Below are 20,900 nucleotides of genomic sequence, written 5' to 3'. Positions count from 1 at the left end.
GAAACATCAGAGGGAGACCAGCAAGAAGCAAGCTGCCTCTTTCTGAAGCGCAGGACCGGTAGCCAGAACATCGAGGGAGTAAAGCGCTCTATGCTGTTACTTCAGAGACTGGCAGGACAGTTAATTCCATGTTAGCTGCCCGACCATTTACCCAGGAGTCAGGGTGGCAACTTGTGGGTGCCAGGTCGTCACTAGGGTCCCTATAAAAAGCCTCAGGCCACCCGTCATACGGGTTTGTCCTATTTTTCAGGCGGACAGAGAGAAGAGACTTAACATCTACAATAGTTGTGAGGACCTTACCGAGTTGCTCAGCAGGGAAGTACTACAACGCCCAGGCGCTAGAGGAAGGCTATTGAATTCCACCTGGATAAGGGGACTCTGGATTTGCCTTCAGAGCGGCCAGACTCTACCTACCCTGTGGTCCCTACCCTGGACTGTGGATGCTGCAGCCTTCAGTAAAGGTAAAGAGACTGCAGCCTTGTTTCCTCGTTAGTCACTGCGCCTTACATCATCCACCATCTACACTCTGGGAAGCCCTGGGGACATACTTCACCTGTGGGAAGGTATACCATCTAGCTGCCATAACATCACCCCAGCGGACCCCTAAGCATCATCGGTCACCCTGACCGAATACTACAAGTGGCGTCACGAACATTATCCCTTTAAAGACCTTTCCCCCCCAATTTATCAACGGATGTTCCCCTAGGGCCATGGACCGGGTCAGCCACAGTGACACCCCCACTGAGAACCGAAGGGCCCAGATCCGAGTACCCCACGGCCCCTGGGGGCGCTCTACATGTCCTGGTTAACACATACACCTCTGCAGACTGCATGGTACCGCTAGATAGGGCAGGACAAGACAAGATGTTGGGAACGAATTGAGGGAGACCAAGGTTCACCATTTGCACAGTTCTATACAAGCTAGAGAACCCGCATATTAAAAATAAAAATTAGATAGTTGTTTTAATATACAGGTTCTCTAGCTCATGTAGAACAGTGAATAATAAAAGAAAAAAAAAAAAAAGATTAGTAATGAGTGAACGTGCTCGGATAACGTGTTATATATTTTAGGTTAAAAGAAATCCAGGAAAAATACAACCCCCAAAAGACAAATATTAGTGATACATTTCAAACCCAAATATCAGATTATTCTTTGTCTTTTTTATTAATCTTTTTTGTGAAGAAATCACCGGTTCAGATTGTAAGTCTCAGTGGTAAATGAGTAGTAGGCTACACCTTATTGGTGTGAAACACATGAAAGGATGTAAATAAGTCAGTCAGAGCAGCAGGAGTCTGGTTTAGCAGTTTTCCCTGTAGACTTGCGTGTGGAAGTAGGAGCTTGGTTACTAAAGAGCAATGGAAAAACCATCCTTCGGGACCATGGATTTAACAAGCGTCTCCCTGATACTTTTATTCTCCAATATAAGACCGTAAATCTGACTTCCTGGAGAAAATGTCTTTGTTGCAATGGGAATTTCCTGCAAGATGAAAATGGGATAGACATGTAAATTCATGTCCCATATAGTTTCAGTACGATTCACATCAGCATGTTAATTATTCTGATTTAATGTATAATAATCTGCATCACAATCACAGAGCAATTATACCTCATGTCCCCAGGATTTCGCACTGTTCCCGATCATTCAATTACTACAATTCCAAGAATTAAATGTTGGAAGACACCAAGGGTATAGGTACTTACCTTGAAGTACTCTAGTAGGTCAGATCTGATCTTCTAGATTGTCATATTATAAAAAAGTGTGAAGTGCAGACTGCAAATTTAGTTGCAAAGGTGGAACTTGTGCAAAATGATAAATGTAATAACCTGGGGCTCACATCCCCTGAAAACTTGTCAGTATGGTTAGATCAGTGCATACTAGTGTGTGATCGTCAGGCAGGTGGCATGACCAAGAATGCATGTTTTATTGTCCCTGTAAGGCTGCCGTCACACTAGCAGTATTTGGTCAGTATTTTACATCAGTATGTGTAAGCCAAAACCAGGAGTGGGTGATAAATACAGATGTAAAATACTGACCAAATACTGCTAGTGTGACGGCAGCCTAATGATGAGGATTGCATGTGCTCACGAGCCTACCGTTTCATATGCAGTGACTAGCCTCTTCCCTTTTGGTAATAGCTCTAGTCATCCACAGATTACATACTAGGACTATTTTGCACCAGTATTCAGGGACATTGAGAGGCCACATCCTTGTTGTTGCATTAAAACATGGATGTATAGGTTGTGCAACATCCATGACCATCTACATATCTTAAAACTGCTGACAGATGCTATCAAAATTATTCCTTTACCCTGCACTGGCCCCGCACAACCTACTTATTCAAATGCTCCTTATTTCTATTTTAATGTGCATATAACAAAATGCTCCACGTTGCAAGAGCAGGCCAGGCCTCTTAGTGATCGGAGAATAGCCCACAGTATTCTGTCCCAGTAATGGCACTATTCTTCCTAGTAAAGACGTGCAGTGGAGATAGCTTAGAGCAGATCATACATTATCTTGTCACTCAGGATCCTGCACTCTGAAAAGAGAAACAAACGTGCTTGAAGCTCAGGATCCTCAGCGTTCCGTATTACACATACAATAATGCTGCTACGAGAAGATGTCAAGCTTTACCAAACTGTAGACTAGGAGCAGTTTGTTATGTAGTACCATAAGTTGTCTCAACCTTTTAGCATGAATGTGAACTCAAACCTAAACTGTACCTAAAAGTGGAACTTATACAATTACTGCTTCCATGATGGAAATTCTGATCAGCGCAGTAATCTTTACCAATCGCTGCCACAAGTGCTGCACTCAAGACTCGACCGCTCAGCAGCACTCTTCCAAGCCAGAACTACATGAAAAGGATGGATTTGAATTCCTCTAATACTTTTTCATTATCACTGGCCATAATTCAAATCTCATAAGAGATTTTTCACAGTGACTTCTCTGGTAGCACTGCAGAATATAAAGAAAGTTTCCAAAAGCCTTTATATTACCCCCTTCATGACCTTGGGATATTCCATTTTTCCGTTAGTTTTTCGCTCCCCTCCTTCCCAGAGCCATAACTTTTTTTATTTTTCTGTCAATATGGCCATGTGAGGGCTTATTTTTTTGCAAAACAAGTTGTACTTTTGAACAACATCATTGGTTTTAGCATGACATTTACTAGAAAACGGGAAAAAAATTCCAAGTGCGGTGAAATTGCAAAAAAAAAGTGCAATCCCACACTTGTTTTTTGTTTGGCTTTTTTGCTAGGTTCATTAAATGCTAAAACTGACATGCCATTATGATTCTCCAGGTCATTACGAGTTCATAGACACCCAACGTGTCTGAAATTTTTTTCACCACTTCGATAAAAAAAAAAACAACCTAAACTTTGCTAAATAAAAAATTGCACCATTTTCCGATACCCGTAACGTCTCCATTTTTCGTGATCTGGGGTCGGTTGAGGGCTTATTTTTGCGTACCGAGCTGGCATTTTTAATGATAGCATTTTGGTGCAGATATGTTCTTTTGATCGCCCGTTATTGCATTTTAATGCAATGTCGCAACGACCAAAAAAAAAACCATAATTCTGGCGTTTCAATTTTTTTTTCTCTACGCCGTTTAGCGATCAGGTTAATCTTTTTTTATTGATCGATCTGGCGATTCTGAACGCTGCGATACCAAATATGTGTAGGTCTGATTTTTATTGATTTATTTTGAATGGGGGGCGATTTAAACTTATTTTTTTCACTTTTTTTTTTTTTTTTTTTACTTTTGCCATGCTTCAATAGCCTCCATAGGAGGCTAGAAGCTGGCACAACTATCGCCTCTGCTACATAGCAGCGATCATCAGATCACTGCTATGCAGCAGAAATGCAGGCTTGCTATGAGCGCCGACCACAGGGTGGCGTTCTGAGCTAGCCGGGATCAGTAACCATAGAGGTCTCAAGGACCTCTATAGTTACTATGCAGAAGCATCGCTGACCCCCGATCGTGTGACGGGTCAGCGATGCGCTTATTTCCAGCCAGATGGCTGGAAGCGCCGGTTAAATGCCGCTGTCAGCGTTTGACAGCGGCATTTAACTAGTTAATAGCGGCGGGTGAATCGCGATTTCACCTGCAGCTATTGCAGGCACATGTCAGCTGTTTAAAACAGCTTACATGTCCCGGCTTTGATGCTATCCCGTCAGAGGTCAGAAAGGGGTTTAAAAAAAAACAAAAACGTTTCCCCACAAAACGTTACATTTTAAATCATATCTTGGAATAATAATGTAATAATGTTTACAATTGGATGTGTTTATCTTTGCACAAGAGCATTTTTATAATAATAAATGTGCCCTTACCATGTCCTATGCAATGGCTGTGTATGACTGCGGGAACATGGTCGGGAACATGGTCTTATACCATATCTCCTGGGCATTGGGGGAAGCCAAAAAGGAAAAAATAAAAAATAGAATCAGCTGTAATCCCATGCCGTGAGATGAAGCATTTGGCCTTTATTTTCTTTTTATTTAAGTTTTCCCTCAAACAATCAGCTGTGACCCCATGTTGTCCTATCTGTATACTTTTTATGCTTCCTCCCTTGCCTAGGTGCTGTGGTATGATCAGACCATGTCACTGGACAGTCAGACACAGCCGTTACAATGTAGGAACACAAGATTCTCAGCACTGGATTTTTTATTTTTTTTTAATAAACAGCCAAATTGTGGAAATTATTCTAAGATCTATTGATTAAAATTACCTTTAGTCCTGGAACAACCACTTTAAATAAAAAAAAATGTAAGGAATCAATGTTGGTATAAAATGTGGCTCTGCCATGCATTTTCTCTGTACAGCATTGAACATGACACCGCTGAGCATGGGGGTAGGGGGCTGAAAAGGCTTCAGCAGTAAAAGCTTAACATTGCACGTTCTCCGTTCATAGAGGTCAAATCAAACCCCCACCATAAAGTGATGACATTCTGCTAGGCTACTTCTATTGTATGTGGATTAATTTTATTTACCATCTCAAAATGACAGAGTACAAAAACACCAACAGGTTACTTACTGGTAGCCGAATTTACCAGAACCCATGACAGCAGGAGAACGATCTGCACTGCCAGGACAGGAACCTACAGAGAAAAAAAAAAAAAAGCAGTACCTCTCACCCACTTCAGTTGGTTACAGAGCATGAGAGGACCTCCCTGTTAATTTACACATAACCCAAAACCACACTATAGTGCACCCCAATAAGGTGAAAAAGGAGGGGGTAGAGGAGAAGAATATGCAGGGTGCTGTAATGTGTTCTGGAAAGTCTTCGTTACTCACCGGTTAACGGTGTTTTTCGGAGTCCATGACAGCACCACGGAGAGGGGATCCGCCCTTCAGGAACAGGAAACCTACAGATACATAAGGGCGGCACCTCTCCCACGCATCAGTTGGTTTACAGAGCACAAGAGGACCACCAAGGTTAATAGCATACTTAATAAACAACGATACAACTACTAACTATTCACTACCCGTGAATTATATAAATAAAGGAAGAGGTGTACACCCAGAACTTAAGAAGATGGGAGGGTATGTACGGGTGCTGTCATGGACTCCGAAAAACACCGTTAACCGGTGAGTAACAGACTATCGGTCGTCCATGACAGCACCACGGAGAGAATTACAGAGAGTAACTATTTAGGGAGAGACTACGGCTTGCAGCACCCTTACAACGAAAGAGGTCAGAAGAAGCACCCAGGTTCAATCTATAATGGTTATAGAAAGTGTTTGGAGAAGACCAAGTAGCAGCCTTACAGATTTGGTCGATCGACACCTCCAACCTTTCTGCCCACGAGGCTGCCATAGCTCTAGTGGAATGCACTTTTAGACCTTCAGGCGCCGGCTTGCCCTTTGAGATGTATGCCAGCGAGATAGCCTCCCTGATCCATCTAGCTAATGTAGATTTCGATGCTCTATGACCTTTCCTGCTACCCTGATAGGACACGAATAGGGCATTATCTATCTTCCAAGGATCAGTCACGGCTAGATACTCTAGGATACATCTTTTTACATCTAAAGTGTGTAGTTTCCTTTCCTTATCGTTAGTAGGATTAGGGAGGAAAGATGGAAGAACTATTTCCTGCGTTCTGTGGAATCTGGACACAACCTTAGGATGATATGCTGGATCAGGGGACAGTATCACCATCATCCCTAAGCTGCATGTAGGGCCGGTTTCACACGTCAGTGGCTCCGGTACGTGAGGTGACAGTTTCCTCACGTACCAGAGCCACTGACACACGTAGACACAGTGAAATCAATGCATCTGTGCAGATGTCATTGATTTTTTGCAGACCGTGTCTCTGCCAAACACGGAGACATGTCAGTGTTCGTGGGAGCGCACGGATTACACGGATCCATTAAAGTCAATGGGTCCGTGTAAAACACATACCGCACACGGACGTTGTCAGTGTGCAGACCGTGTTCCGTGTAGGAGACAGCGTTAATCTAAGCGCTGTCCCCCCCACTGGTGCTGAAGCCGCCATTCATATCTTCCCTGCAGCAGCGTTTGCTGTAGAGAAGATATGAATACTTGTGTTTAAAATAAAGATCCACGTGAACACCGCCCTCCCACCCCCTGTGCACCACTCCCTCCCCCCCCCCCCCCGCCCCGCTGTTATTAAAATACTCACCCGGCTCCCTCGCTGGCTGGCGCTGCTTCCTGTCCTGGCCGCACCTTCTACTGTATGAGCGGTCACGTGGGGCCACCCATTACAATCATGAATATGCGGCTCCACCTCCCATAGGGGTGGAGCCGAATATTCATTACTGTAAATGAGCGGCCCCACGTGACCGCTCATACAGTAGAAGGTGCGGCCAGGACAGGAAGCAGCGCCAGCCAGCGAGGGAGGCGGGTGAGTATTTTAATAACAGCGGGGGGCGCACAGAGGGTGGGCACATGGATCTTTATTTTAAACAAGATTATTCATATCTTCTCTACAGCAAATGCTGCTGCAGGGAAGATATGAATTGCGGCTTCAGCACCAGATGCAGGGGACAGCGCTAAACTTTAGCGCTGTCTCCTGCACGGTGCGTGTGGTACCTAGTGGGCACACGGGCGGCACACGTGTGCCACAGAAACGCACCGGCACACGGACACGGATAATTCCGGTACCGGAATTATCTGGACGTGTGAGACTGCCCCAAGGGGAAACCCTGGATAATGCCTGAATGTTGCCTATCCTAAGCGCTGATGTTAAAGTAGCCTTCCTGGTGGCCCTAAGAGACAGATTTTTAATAGAGGCTGAAGAAATTGGCTCAAATGGGGCCTCTATCATGGCTGAGAGGACTAGGTTCAGGTCCCATGGCATGACCCTATTCACCATTGGCCTAGACCGTTTTGTCGCCCTGATGAATCTGCTGACCCAGTAATTTTCAGCAATGTTGCAGCCAAAGAGGGCCCCTAAGGCTGAAACCTGCACTTTAAGAGTATTTGGGGATAACCCCATATCTAACCCCTTTTGTAAGAATTCCAAAATCTGTTCTATTGGTATTGACTGACCAGCTACTACCCCCGAGATCTGAAGAAATCTCTTCCAGATCCTGACAAATTTTTGTGGTGATTATTTTTCTGCTCTTCAGCAGAGTGTTAATGAGGCCCGGAGAGAACCCCTATCTTTTAACAGCGCCCACTCAAAATCCACGCCGTCAGATGAAGGCCAACCGCCCTAGGATGGTAGACTGGGCCCTAGGAAAGGAGATCCGGGATGTCTGGTAAGACCCATGGGTCGGATATTGACATAGTCCTGAGGCATGGAAACTACGTCCTCCTGGGCCAGAAGGGGGCAATTACTATAACTCTGGCTTTATCCTTCCTGATTTTCCTCACCACAAGAGGAAGTAGAGACAGAGGAAAGGCGTAAGCTAGCCTGAAGTTCCAGTCTATGAGGAGGGCATCTACTGACAGTATTTTCTCTGGGGTTCAGAGAGCAGAATTGTGTCACTTTTCGGTTTTCTTTTGTGGCAAAAAGATCTACCTCCGGTTGACCCCACCTTTCCACAATTAGGTTGAAGATTGGTCCCTGAATGACTCATTCTCCCTGCCTCAATGTGTTGCGGCTTAAGAAATCTGCCATAGTGTTTTCTGCTCCTCTTATGTGAAGAGCCGTCAATGAGAGAAGATGTTGCTCTGCTAGCTGGAACAGACGATCTGCTACATTCATTAGGGATTTGGAATGGGTTCCGCGTTGGTGGTTTATATATGCCACGGTGACCCGATTGTCGGAGAATACCCGCACTGTTGTGAGTTCTGTTTTTGGGCTCCCTCTGGTGGTTACTGATGGTACTGGGTGACTTGTGTTCTCTGCGGTCTCTGGTGTCCACCTGTTCCATCAGGTTATGGGAGTTTCCTATTTAACCTGGCTTTTTTGTCATTTCCTCGCCGGCTATCAATGTAATCAGCGTGTCTTTTTACCTCTGCTCCCTGCGTCTGTTATCTTCAGGACAAGCTAAGTTTTGATTTTCCTGTTCCACGTTTTGCTTAATTTTTGTCTTAGTCCAGCTTGCAGATATGCGATTCCTTGCTGCTGGTTGCTCTAGTGGGCTGAAATTACTCCTCATGTTCCATGAGTTGGCACATGAGTTCAAGTAACTTCAGGATGGTTTTTTGAAGGGTTTTTCGCTGACCGTGCAGTTCACTTTTGTATCCTCTGCTATCTAGCTTTAGCGGGCCTCATTTTTGCTGATTCTATTTTCATAACTACGTATGTGCTTTCCTCTCATTTCACCGTTATTACATGTGGGGGGCTGCTATTTCTGTGGGGTGTTTCTCTGGAGGCAAGTGAGGTCTGTGTTTCTTCTTATAGGGGAAGTTAATCCTTCGGCTGGCGCGAGACGTCTAGGAATCATCGTAGGCACGTTCCCCGGCTACTGCTAGTTGTGTGTTTAGGTTCAGGATCGCGGTCAGCTCAGGTTCCATCACCCTAGAGCTTGTTTTGTTTTTGTGCTTGTCCTTTTGTGATCCCCTGCCATTGGGATCATGACAGTATAGCCGGCCCCCAAAAAAAAAATTGGTCATCGTTTTGGCTGAAGTAGGAGGAAAAGTAGTCTGAGGAAGTTTTTTTTTTTTTTTTCCTCTTAATCCTTGAATGGCTCTGACCTCAGCTGTTTAATCATGGACGTCCAGAGTTTGGCTTCCAGCCTGAATAATCTTGCTGCTAAGGTTCAAAATATACAAGATTTTGTTGTACATATGCCTATGTCTGAACCTAGAATTCCTATCCCAGAGTTTTTTTCTGGAGATAGATCTAGTTTCCTGAATTTTAGGAACAATTGCAAGTTGTTTCTTTCCTTGAAATCTCGCTCCTCTGGAGACCCTGCTCAGCAGGTCAGGATTGTTATATCTTTCCTGCGGGGTGACCCTCAGAATTGGGCATTTGCATTGGCACCAGGGGATCCTGCGTTGCTCAATGTGGATGCGTTTTTTCTGGCATTGGGTTTGCTCTATGAGGAACCTAACCTAGAGATTCAGGCTGAAAAAGCTTTATTGGCGCTCTCTCAGGGGCAAGATGAAGCAGAAATATATTGTCAGAAATTTCGGAAATGGTCGGTGCTTACTCAGTGGAATGAGTGCGCTCTGGCTGCAAAATTCAGAGATGGCCTTTCTGAGGCCATTAAAGATGTTATGGTGGGGTTCCCGGCGCCTACAGGTCTGAATGAGTCCATGACTATGGCTATTCAGATTGATCGGCGTTTACAGGAGCGCAAACCTGTGCACCATTTGGCGGTGTCTTTTGAACAGGCACCTGAGATAATGCAATGTGATAGAATTCAGTCCAGAAGTGAACAGCAAAATTATAGGCGGAAAAATGGATTGTGTTTTTATTGTGGTGATTCAGCTCATGTTATATCAGCATGCTCTAAACGCACAAAAAATACTGGATTACTCACCGGTAATGCTCTTTTATAGAGCCCATGACAGCACCCACGAGAGAGGGGATCCGCCCCTAGGAACAGGAAACCTACAGAGAGATAAAAGGGGCGGCCCCCCCTCGCTCCTCAGTTGTTTTACAGAGAATAGGAGGAACCGCCGCCAGGTTTTTTAGTTAATAGGTTCAGGTATATATACATATATACATATTTACAACCTTATATTATATCCTTCTAATATTTACACCTCACCAACAAAGCACCACGTGCAACTATATACAGAAAAGGGAGGGATGTGAATGGGTGCTGTCATGGGCTCTATAAAAGAGCATTACCGGTGAGTAATCCGGTATTTTCCATTCGCCATGACAGCACCCACGAGAGAATTTCAGAGACTATAGATTGGATGGGTTAACTGAGTCAAGAACCGAAACCCCAAAGGTAAGATCAGAAGCCGCGGATAGGTCTAACCTATAGTGCCTATAGAAGGTGCCTGGTGAAGCCCAAGTTGCGGCCTTACATATAAGTTCTATTGGCACGTTCGCCCTTTCTGCCCAGGAGGTTGATACGGCCCTTGTGGAATGAGCCCCCACATGCATCGGAGGATCTCTTCCTTTGGCTCTGTAAGCCAAGGTTATGGCTTCTCTGATCCAACGAGATAACGTTCCCTTCGTGACTCTGGATCCTTTGGTTTTACCCTGAAAAGACACAAACAGGGCCCTACTCTTCCTCCAGTCCCTAGTTCTCTCTAAGTAGGCTAGAATAGTCCTCTTAAAATCTAGGGTATGAAGTCTTACTTCTTCTGGAGATGAGTGGTCTTTATAAAAGGTAGGTAATAGGATCTCTTGGGATCTATGAAAACTAGAAGCCACTTTAGGTAGGTAACATGGGTCTGTTCTTAAAACTATTCTATCAGGTGTTATAGATAAGTATGGAGGATCGATTGACAACGCCTGCAGATCACTCACTCTTCTAGCTGACACCAAAGCTACCAACAATATCACTTTTAATGAAATGTTCTTTAATGAGGCTGCATGGATAGGCTCAAATGGGCTTTGTGTCAATGCATCCAAGACCAAAGCTAAATCCCACTGGGGCACCTGTGGAATATTTATTGGCTTCGACCGTTCACATGCGGATATAAAACGGGATATCCATCTATCACCTGCGATATCATAACTGAAGAGGGCTCCTAACGCTGAAACCTGAACTTTCAAAGTATTAACTGAAAGTCCCAATTCTAGCCCTTTTTGTAAAAACTCTAGTATTGAGAATATAGGCACCTCTGAAGAAATTTGTGTAGTGTGAAACTGAAGAAATTTTTTCCAGACTCTAACATAAATTCTGGTGGTAGAAGGCTTTCTACTCTTCATAAGGGTATCTATTAAACCACTAGAAAACCCTCTCTTGCTTAGTAATTGCCTCTCAAATTCGAGGCAGTTAAGTTCATGCCCTTCACCTGAGGATGGAAAAACAGACCTTGAGACAGCATGTTGTCGGCCAGAGGCAGAATCCACGGATCTGTCACCGACATGGCTCTGAGCCATGAAAACCATGGCCTCTTGGGCCAAAAGGGGGCTATTAGCAGAACCCTTGCCCCTTCCTCTCTTATCTTCCTTATCACCGTGGGTAATAGATTCCATGGGGGAAATGCGTATGCCAGGTCGAATGTCCACGGTACCTGAAGGGCATCTAATATGTCTGGATTGTCCAGCCTGCACAGGGAGGCAAACATCCTGACCTGTCGATTGGATCTTGTTGAGAACAAGTCTATCTGAGGCATGCCCCATCGAGATGTTATCATTCTGAAAATGTTCCTGTTGAGCATCCATTCCCCCTGATGAAGAGTATGACGAATTAGAAAATCGGCCTGAAAGTTGTCTACCCCTCTTATGTGTACCGCTGATAAGGACAACAGATGACCTTCAGCTAGCCTTATGATGTCTGACGCCACCTTCATAAGAGTGTCTGACCTTGTACCTCCTTGACGATTTAGATAGGCCACCGCAGAGGTGTTGTCGGAGAGGACCCTTGTGTGAGAGCCTCGCAGCTGAGGAAGAAAGTGGAGCAGGGAATAATATACAGCTCTTAACTCTTTTACATTAGAAGAATTACCATACTTTGACGTGGACCAGAGACCCTGGACCATCTGATCCCGAAAATGTGCTCCCCAACCATCAGGACTAGCATCTGTGGTAACTATATTTGAAGGAGTGATTACCCACAGGACTCCTTTTGACAGATTTCCCCAATCTAACCACCAAGTGAGGGAGTGTACCACTTCTGACGGAAGAAAAACTATCTGATCTAGACATCCCTGATTTTCAATACTCTCCTGTAATATAAATCTCTGCAGCTGCCTGGTATGAAACTGTGCCCACTCAACTGCAGGAATACAAGAAGTTAACGAGCATAGTAATGACATGGCACTTCTCAAAGTCATACTACGCCTATTGACTGCTAAGTTCACTTTATCAATTATGGAGGTCTTTTTGCTATCTGGCAGACAACATATTTGTTCAACTGAATCTAAAAGGAGGCCAAGGAACTTCTGACACGTAACAGGCCGGAGTCTGGATTTCTCCCAATTAATAATCCAACCAAGAGATTGCAATGAAAAAGCTACCTCCTCCAATCTCTGTTCACACTGTAGGGAGTCCTTTCCCACTATTAGTAGATCATCTAGATACGGGATGACTAGTGTGTCTTTTAACCGTAAAAAATACATTACTTCCAACAACAATTTCGTGAACACCCTCGGAGCCATAGATAAGCCAAAGGGCATTGCCCTATACTGCAGATGACAAACCTGACCATCTAATACAACTGCCACTCTAAGAAACTGCTGGTGTAACCGGTGTATAGGCAGATGGTAGTAAGCATCCTTAAGATCCAGTACCACCATGTAACAATTGGGAAATAAATTTTTTATGGCTGACCGAATGGACTCCATTTTAAAGGCTTTAGGTCTTATGAAGGTGTTTAACTTCCTCAAATTAAATATAGTCCTAAAGGACCCATCAGGCTTAGTTATCAGAAATAAGGGAGAATAAAAGCCCTTTCCTATTTCAGATGGTGGAACTTTTATTAATACTTGTTTGGACAAAAGAGATTTGACTTCAGTTTCCAGCGCTTCTTGCTGCAGCCTGGATTTTTGGGAGGTAAGAAGAAAAGAATCCGGAGGTATTTGGATGAGGTCTAAGGTGAGACCTGACGAAATTAAATTTAAGGCCCATGTATTGGCCGTTATCTCTTTCCATTGTCCTATAAATTGCAGCAATCTACCGCCCACCGGTGGAATAGGGTTCACGGAACTTATCCGCTGGTTTGAAGGGTCGCTTGTTGAACAAATTGCCCTTCTGCCTGAACTCCCTGTTACTCCAGCGGTCTTTAAAGCCTCCTTTCCTTCCAAATGGTGGCTTCCTGAATGCCCTTCTGTAGGAAGGAATAAAGGGATTAGGAAACCCCTTTTTCCTTTCGCCCGCCTTAGTGAGTATGTCATCCAGGACAGCTCCAAAGAGGTACTCACCCTGGCAGGGAATGGCACACAACTTAGCTCTGGATTGGGCATCTCCCTTCCAGTTCTTTAGCCACAATGCCCGACGGGCCGTATTTGAGAGATTAGCTGATCTCGCTGCCAGGCGGAGAGAGAGTCTATTGAGGCATCAGATATAAATGCCGCAGCCCCCTTGATCAATGGAATGGAGGCCCGCAACTTCTCCCTGGACATGCCACTTCTGATGTTCTGATCTAGCTGCTCCAGCCAGACCAACATGGATCTACTGGTACAAGTAGCGGAGATTGCAGGCTTAAATGCAGTCACACAGGCTTCCCATGATTTTTTGAGAAGCGCATCAGATTTTCTGTCCATTGGGTCGGACAAAGAACCCGCATCTTCTACCGGTAAAGCGGAACGGCGAGCGGTAGATGCCACAGCCGCATCAACCTTCGGTACTTTAGCCCAGGTGGCCAAGTCCTCATCATCAAAGGGATAGCGTCTCTTACAGGACACTGGCACAAACCCCTTTTGACCCTTACTCCATTCTTTCTTGACCAGGTCTTTTATAGCCTGGTTCACTGGGAACACATGGCCCTTTCGCTGAGACAGACCCGCGAACATTACTTCCTGCTGAGTCTGAGGTTCCTTTAATTCAGAAACCCCCATAGTACTCCTTACGGATTTAACCAAGTTATTTATGCCATCAGTTGGAAAGCAGACATAGTCTTCCTCATCTGATGAACCCGATAACTGAGAGACATCTGACTCGACCTCCCCACTTTCTGCCGACGTGTCAGCTTTAGGCGAGGATGCTCTGCTAACTCTCCTTTCCATATTTACAGACGGACTGCCTCGTAAATTCTGAAGCTCCTCCCGAATCATAAGACGTATTTCGTTCATTTTAACAGACTCTTCCTGCCGCAGGGTGTTATCTATACAGGCTTGGCACAATTTTTTGCTATATGCATCAGGTAAGGGCTCAGTACATATTGCACACTGCACGTGCTTGGTCTTTCCAGTCCTCTTCCCCTACAAATACATAAGGAGAGGAGACCAACATAAGCCTTCATAAAGCTTAAGAAAACACTCACCCCGAAGTATCTGTATATACCGGGTCTCGACTCTTTTGTTCGGCCTGGGGTGTGCCACGGGACGACCTCCTCCCTGACTTGTCAGTGGAGTCGCTCACTTTTGCACCACTTCTCTTCCTGACATTCTCACTGGGTACAATTAACTCCTCCATAGGGCGCTCACAAATCTCCTCATGGGACGACATTCCTCTCCCTTCCACACGCACTTCCTACACAGCTGAGCTGTAATTTATAACGCCAGTCCCACACACCCCCTCCCCCCTTTTTTTTTTTTTTTACACCAGTTCCGTAGTGTAGCTCGGGGGGGAGGGGAATGATCGCTCCTAATAATCAGTATGGCGACGCCCCCGGAAGTGACAGCGCGACCCCGGAGTTCAGGGAGCGCCGCCGCACTGCGCACGCGCCGGCGTCCCCGCAGCTTGCCGGCCGCTTCATCATTAAGCGCCGACTCCTGTCAGGCCCTGCCTTCGGAGTCCTGGAGCGCCGCTGCACTGCGCATGTGCCGGCGTCCTCACCTGCCGGCCGCTCTTGCAAGGCTGCACCGGAAATGACACTGAGCCCCGGGAGCGCCGCAGCACTGTGCCTGTGCTGGCGTCCCCGCTGTTTGCCGGCCGCTTCCACCGCCATCAAGGAACGGAGAAGCGTCGCCGATCTGCCAGGCAGCACCGAATTCAGCCCCTTACCTGAGGTACCTTCCTTGGTTAATATCTACAACGATGCCCCAGCAGGGACATTGTTGTTCCAAGCTGTCGCAGATGAGGGGGGAGCCAGCAGGAACCCCCGACTCTGTCCATCCGTCCTGGAGCCCCTGTCTCTCAGCAGAGACGGACAGGCGGCATCCAGGCGGACCTTCCTCTTCATCTGTACTCCATAGAGTTCCTCTGTGGGTTCCCTTCTAGGAACAGGAAACCAACTGAGGAGCGAGGGGGGGCCGCCCCTTTTATCTCTGTAGGTTTCCTGTTCCTAGGGGCGGATCCCCTCTCTCGTGGGTGCTGTCATGGCGAATGGAAAAGGTTGATAAGTCTGTTGCCATTGGTACTTTACAGTCTAAGTTCATTCTGTCTGTGATGCTGATTTGTTCATTATCATCCATCTCCGTCGATGCCTATGTGGATTCAGGCGCTGCCCTGAGTCATATGGATTGGTAATTTGCCAATCGCTGTGGGTTTAGTCTGGAACCTCTGGAAGTTCCTATTCCTTTGAAAGGAATTGACTCTACACCTTTGGCTATGAATAAACCTCAGTACTGGACACAAGTGACCATGCATATGACTCCCGTTCATCAGGAGGTGATTCGCTTCCTGGTACTGTATAATTTACATGATGTCGTAGTGCTTGGTCTGCCATGGTTACAAACTCATAACCCAGTCCTGGACTGGAAAACAAGGTCTGTGTTAAGCTGGGGATGTCAGGGGGTTCATGATGATGCATCTCCGATTTCTATCGCTTCATCTACTCCTTCTGAGGTTCCGGTATTTGTCTGATTATCGGGAGGTTTTTGAGGAGCCTAAGCTCAGTTCGCTTCCTCCTCACAGGGATTGCGATTGTGCTATAGATTTGATTCCTGGCAGTAAATTCCCTAAAGGTCGTTTGTTCAATCTGTCAGTGCCAGAGCATACTGCTATGCGGAATTATGTTAAGGAGTCCTTGGAAAAGGGACATATCCGTCCATCTTCGTCCCCTTTGGGAGCAGGTTTTTTTTTTGTGGCCAAAAAAGATGGTTCCTTGAGGCCTTGCATAGATTATCGTCTTTTGAATAAGATTACAGTCAAATATCAGTATCCTTTGCCATTGTTGACTGATTTGTTCGCTCGCATTAAGGGGGCTAAATGGTTCACTAAGATTGATCTTCGGGGTGCGTATAATCTTCTGCGGATAACGCAGGGTGATGAGTGGAAAACCGCATTTAATACGCCTGAGGGCCATTTCGAGTATTTGGTGATGCCTTTTGGACTTTCTAATGCTCCTTCTGTCTTCCAGTCTTTTATGCACGATATTTTCCGTGAATATCTGGATAAATTTATTATCGTGTATTTGGATGATGTTTTGGTTTTTTCTGATGACTGGGAGTCTCATGTTCAGCAGGTCAGGAAGCTGTTTCAGGTCCTGCGGGCCAATTCTTTGTTTGTAAAAGGTTCTAAATGTCTCTTTGGAGTCCAGAAGATTTCTTTTTTGGGGTATATTTTTTCCCCTTCTACTATTGAGATGGATCCCGTCAAGGTTCAGGCTATTTGTGACTGGACACAGCCTACATCTCTTAAGAGTCTACAGAAGTTCTTAGGCTTTGCTAATTTTTATCGTCGCTTCATAACTAATTTTTCTAGTGTTGTTAAGCCTTTGACGGATTTGACTAAAAAGGGTGCTGATGTTACTGATTGGTCTCCTGCGGCTGTGGAGGCCTTTCAGGAACTTAAGCGCCGGTTTTCTTCTGCTCCTGTGTTGCGTCAGCCAGATACGTCGCTTCCTTTTCAGGTTGAGGTTGATGCTTCCGAGATCGGAGCGGGGGCGGTTTTGTCACAGAGAAGCTCCGATGGCTCAGTGATGAAGCCATGTGCGTTCTTTTCTAGAAAATTTTCGCCCGCTGAACGGAATTATGATGTTGGTAATCGGGAGCTTTTGGCCATGAAGTGGGCATTTGAGGAGTGGCGTCATTGGCTTGAGGGTGCTAGACATCGTGTGGTGGTCTTGACTGATCACAAAAATCTGTTTTACCTTGAGTCTGCCAAGCGTCTGAATCCTAGACAGGCTCGTTGGTCACTGTTTTTCTCCCGTTTCAATTTTGTGGTTTCATACCTGCCAGGTTCAAAGAATGTGAAGGCGGATGCTCTTTCTAGGAGTTTTGTGCCTGACTCCCCTGGAAATTCTGAGCCCACTGGTATCCTTAGGGATGGGGTGATTTTGTCGGCTGTCTCCCCAGACTTGCGACGTGCTTTGCAGGAGTTTCAGGCGGATAAACCTGATCGTTGTCCGCCGGAAAGACTGTTTGTTCCGGATAATTGGACCAGTAGAGTCATCTCCGAGGTCCATTCTTCTGTGTTGGCAGGTCATCCTGGAATATTTGGTACTAGAGACTTGGTGGCCAGGTCTTTTTGGTGGCCTTCCTTGTCGAGGGATGTGCGTTCTTTCGTGCAGTCTTGTGGAGTTTGCGCTCGGGCTAAGCCTTGCTGTTCTCGGGCCAGTGGATTGTTGTCACCTTTGCCTATCCCGAAGAGGCCTTGGACGCACATTTCCATGGACTTTATTTCGGATCTCCCTGTCTCTCAAAAAATGTCCGTCATATGGGTTGTGTGTGACCGCTTTTCTAAGATGGTTCATCTGGTACCCTTGGCTAAGTTACCTTCCTCCTCTGAGTTGGTCCCTCTGTTTTTTCAAAACGTGGTCCGTTTGCATGGCATTCCGGAGAACATCGTTTCTGACAGGGGATCCCAGTTTGTGTCTAGATTTTGGCGTACGTTCTGTGCCAAGATGGGCATTGATTTGTCCTTTTCGTCTGCATTCCATCCCCAGACGAATGGCCAGACGGAACGAACTAATCAGACTTTAGAAACTTATTTAAGGTGTTTTGTTTCTGCTGATCAAGATGACTGGGTTTCCTTTTTGCCGCTTGCCGAGTTTGCCCTTAATAATCGGGCTAGTTCTGCTACCTTGGTGTCTCCTTTCTTTTGTAATTCGGGGTTTCATCCTCGTTTTTCCTCTGGTCAGGTGGAGCCTTCTGATTGTCCTGGAGTGGACATGGTGGTGGATAGGTTGCATCAGATTTGGAGTCATGTGGTGGACAATTTGAAGTTGTCCCAGGAGAGGGCTCAGCAGTTTGCTAATCGCCGTCGCCGCGTGGGTCCTCGACTTCTTGTTGGGGACTTGGTGTGGTTGTCTTCTCGTTTTGTTCCTATGAAGGTCTCTTTTCCTAAGTTCAAGCCTCGGTTCATCGGTCCCTATAGGATCTTGGAAATTCTTAACCCTGTGTCGTTTTGTTTGGATCTCCCGGCATCGTTTGCTATTCATAATGTGTTCCATCGGTCGTTGTTGCGGAAGTATGAGGTACCTGTTCCTTCGCTTGAGCCTCCTGCTCCGGTGCTGGTGGAGGGTGAATTGGAGTATGTTGTGGAGAAGATCTTGGATTCTCGTGTTTCCAGACGGAAACTCCAGTATTTGGTCAAGTGGAAGGGTTATGGTCAGGAGGATAATTCTTGGGTGATTGCCTCTGATGTTCATGCTGCCGATTTGGTCCGTGCTTTTCATAGGGCTCATCCTGGTTGCCCTGGTGGTTCTCGTGAGGGTTCGGTGACCCCTCCTCAAGGGGGGGGGTACTGTTGTGAGTTCTGTTTTTGGGCTCCCTCTGGTGGTTACTGATGGTACTGGGTGACTTGTGTTCTCTGCGGTCTCTGGTGTCCACCTGTTCCATCAGGTTATGGGAGTTTCCTATTTAACCTGGCTTTTTTGTCATTTCCTCGCCGGCTATCAATGTAATCAGCGTGTCTTTTTACCTCTGCTCCCTGCGTCTGTTATCTTCAGGACAAGCTAAGTTTTGATTTTCCTGTTCCACGTTTTGCTTAATTTTTGTCTTAGTCCAGCTTGCAGATATGTGATTCCTTGCTGCTGGTTGCTCTAGTGGGCTGAAATTACTCCTCATGTTCCATGAGTTGGCACATGAGTTCAAGTAATTTCAGGATGGTTTTTTGAAGGGTTTTTCGCTGACCGTGCAGTTCACTTTTGTATCCTCTGCTATCTAGCTTTAGCGGGCCTCATTTTTGCTGATTCTATTTTCATAACTACGTATGTGCTTTCCTCTCATTTCACCGTTATTACATGTGGGGGGCTGCTATTTCTGTGGGGTGTTTCTCTGGAGGCAAGTGAGGTCTGTGTTTCTTCTTATAGGGGAAGTTAATCCTTCGGCTGGCGCGAGACGTCTAGGAATCATCGTAGGCACGTTCCCCGGCTACTGCTAGTTGTGTGTTTAGGTTCAGGATCGCGGTCAGCTCAGGTTCCATCACCCTAGAGCTTGTTTTGTTTTTGTGCTTGTCCTTTTGTGATCCCCTGCCATTGGGATCATGACACCGCACGTGATGGCCCTGTAGATCGATAAGGAGTGTTTTAACTGCCTGTTCTACCACCGTTAATTCCTTCAGGGAGGACATTTCCATCTGACGTTGATCCCAAAGCCCCTGGACCAATATTTCACCCATGTGAGCCCCCCACCCAGAACGGCTAGCGTCTGAGGTGACTATACGAGTTACATTATATTCCCAGGGGACCACCGTGGATAGGTTCTCTCGGTCTAGCCACCATTCGAGGGATACAATAGCGTCTTGGGATAAAGACGGCTGACTCTAGACAACCCCCCCCAACATTTTTTGTTGTGACAGCACCTCGCCCTGAAGTATTCTTGTATGATACTGGGCCCATCGGACCGCTGGAATACAGGACGAGAGAGAGAGCCTAACATACATCGCTTTCCTAAGGTACATGGTGGGTTTTTAGAGGCATTCAGCACCTAAAGGTGCAGACGATCAATTTTTTCATGAGGTAACCGGCATTCTTGAACCTGGGAATCCAAGGTCAGGGGAAAAAAAAAAAAAAAAAAAAAAAAAAAAAAAAAAAATCGCTGCACAGTCATGGGCTGTAACCGTGATTTTTTTAACATTTAGCAACCACTCCAGACACTCCAGGGCAGAGATTACTTTATGTAATTGTTCTAAACAGTGATCCGCAGTTTTACCCACGATAAGGAGATCGTCCAGGTAGGGGATTATTAGAATGTCAGACTCATGTAGGTGGGCCAAAACTTCAGCCATTACCTTAGTAAACACCTGAGGGGCGACCGATATACCAAAAGGGAGGACCCTATACTGGAAATGTCTGACCACCCCATCCAACTGTACCACCACCCTCAGGAATCGCTGATGTCCTGCATAAATGGGGATATGGTAATAGGTGTCCTTTAAATCCAATACTACCATAAAGCAGTTTTTAAACAGTAGCTTTATTGCGGTGTTAATAGTTTCCATTTTAAATGATTGTACGGTCAGAAAATTGTTAAGAGCCCTAAGGTTGATAATAGTTCTGAAGGAGCAGTCTGGTTTACGTATCAGGAATAGAGGAGAGTAGAACCCTCCACCCTGTTCTCCTTCCGGAACCTCCGATAGGACATTCTTATCGAGCAGGTCATGAACTTCCATTTCCAGGGCCACCTGCTCTGCTGGAGAGGACCCAAGTGGGGTATTTCTGAAAAAATTATGAGGGATAGAGGAGAACTCTAGCCGCAGACCCGTAGCCATTATTCCCAAAATCCAATCGCTACTGGAAATTTTGGACCAGGCCGGGTAGAAGGCAGATAGTCAACCTCCCACCGGGGCGACTAGTCATTGGGGTGGTTTTTTGACCTCACGGGAAGGCTCCTGACGTCCCCCACCTCCAAACATAAATCCAGTACCT

General features: G+C 45.9%; 1 long non-coding RNA gene across 1 annotated transcript; it reads right to left on the bottom strand.

The window, feature by feature from the left end:
* Positions 1 to 1,141: 1,141 nt before the first annotated feature.
* Positions 1,142 to 6,561, bottom strand: LOC138664561 (uncharacterized). Its single transcript, XR_011318364.1, has 2 exons — positions 5,035 to 6,561; positions 1,142 to 1,478 (listed from the first exon to the last, which is right to left on the bottom strand). It is a non-coding gene; the product is annotated as an uncharacterized lncRNA (long non-coding RNA).
* Between the last annotated feature and the right edge of the window lie 14,339 nt (positions 6,562 to 20,900).

The sequence above is a fragment of the Ranitomeya imitator genome, chromosome 2 (genome assembly GCF_032444005.1).
Source record: "Ranitomeya imitator isolate aRanImi1 chromosome 2, aRanImi1.pri, whole genome shotgun sequence".
NCBI classification, from domain to species: domain Eukaryota; kingdom Metazoa; phylum Chordata; class Amphibia; order Anura; family Dendrobatidae; genus Ranitomeya; species Ranitomeya imitator.
The sequence above is the reverse complement of the archived record's forward strand: the minus strand, read 5'-3'. Positions and strand labels throughout refer to the sequence as shown.